Genomic DNA, 1,713 nt, shown 5'->3' on the forward strand with positions numbered 1-1,713 from the left:
CCACATCCGCCTCATATTCCTGACTCTCCTTCCTAGGTGAATAGAGACCAATCTATGGGCTTCTCATGGCCACTTGCAAGCCTCTAAGACCACCCCCAGTCACTACGCAATGACACAGGAGGTAAAGCCCACCAGACCAAACTCACTGCCATCAAGTTGCTTTCAACGATGGCAACCTTATTTAGGGGTTCCAAGGCTGTAAGTCTTTACTGGAGTGTTTGCTTTGGTAGCACATATGATAAAATCGGGATGATTCCAAGATGATTACCATGGCCTCTACACACAGGTGATATGCATATTCATGAAGTGTTTCATATGGTAAAAACAGCAACTTTATTAGAGCAGATAGTCTCATCTTTCTTTCTTAGAGTGCTTGATGAATTTGAACTATCAACTTTGCAGTTATTTGGACAACGCCTAACACACAGTGCCACCAAGGTTCCTTAAGAGGTAGAATAGAAGCACTAAACATGTTGTTCAGCCATTGAGCTGGGATGTCCCATGAAATCATAACCCCAACCTCTCAAACCAAGGAACCAAATCTCATGAGGTGTCTGGTTGTACGCAATCAACCTCAGCAGCTTCTCTCTCTCTCTTCCTCTCTCTGGTGGTGGCCAGCTTGGTTTTCCTTGGCTTTTGACAATATCACAACATCTGCCTCTGTCTTGCCTGGCTGTCTTTCTTCTGCGTGCGCAAATTTCTCTCCTCTTATTGAGACACCAGTCATTGGATACTAATGTATCCTACTCTAGAATGACCTTAACTTTAACTGATTACATCAGAAAAGACTCTGTGATGATTAGATTTTATGTCAGCGGGACACATCTAGGTGAAGGTAGGGGTGGAATCCAACCTATCAATCAGGTTGCAGCCTGGTGACACCTCCTTGGGGGTGTGGGCTTTTGTATAAGAGACAGACAGGGCAGAACTGAGCTCTCTCTTGCTCCTTTGCCTTCTGCTGGATCTGGATTCTGTCTGGTTTGTGGATCTCCTTTTGTGTCCCCTGCTGATCCCAGGAGTAATCAGTGAACTGCCCACCTTCGATCCATCAAACTGACTTCAGATTCATTCAGCTCTGTATCCACCAGCCTGTGATACCACCCCTCATGCCTCCCACTTCATCTTCCTGCTTCCTATTTGTCAGTTCCTGCAGCGACATGGGTCAGGAGGAGCCTCTAACTTACATCTGACCTACAGACTTGAATCACACTGGATTTACTGACTTCTGTAACTGTGTGAGTCATTTCTTGATATAAATCTCTTTCTAGGTATATACACCTACAAGCATCACTACTTTTGGTTCTCTAGAGAACCCAACTGAACATAGACCCTAATCCAAACATGGGCACATTCACAGGTTCTAAAACTCAGCCTTGAACATATCTTTTTTGGGGAGACACAATTCACCTACAACCTAGTGAGGGGGTCATTTCTACCATGCCTTACCCATCTGGTGGGAGGAAGCCAACCTGGCTCTTCCCAAGGGCCTCCCTCCAGCTCTCCATGGGGCAGGCGTTCAGAGGGTCAGGCATCGGAGCTGAGCGGCTGCTCACTTCAATTTGTGAGCTGCGCTGAGTGGGCAGCCTGTAATGGCAGTGGCTTGGGGGGATGCCAGGCTTTCTGGAAGGGTTGTCATTTCAGAGAGGAAGAAAAAATGTCTTTTTCTTCTTCTTCTTTTTTTTTTAATAGGTGCTGACTATCCATGATTGAAGG

The 1,713-nt window shown here is 46.0% G+C and overlaps 1 non-coding gene across 1 annotated transcript; it reads left to right on the forward strand.

The window, feature by feature from the left end:
* The first annotated feature begins 214 nt into the window (after positions 1 to 214).
* On the forward strand, positions 215 to 321 carry LOC115873616. Its single transcript, XR_004048508.1, has one exon. It is a non-coding gene; the product is annotated as a U6 spliceosomal RNA (small nuclear RNA).
* Positions 322 to 1,713: the final 1,392 nt, after the last annotated feature.

Source organism: Echinops telfairi, unplaced genomic scaffold, assembly GCF_000313985.2.
Source record: "Echinops telfairi isolate 266 unplaced genomic scaffold, ASM31398v2 ScPeMD7_7469;HRSCAF=8507_0, whole genome shotgun sequence".
Taxonomy (NCBI): Eukaryota; Metazoa; Chordata; class Mammalia; order Afrosoricida; family Tenrecidae; genus Echinops; species Echinops telfairi.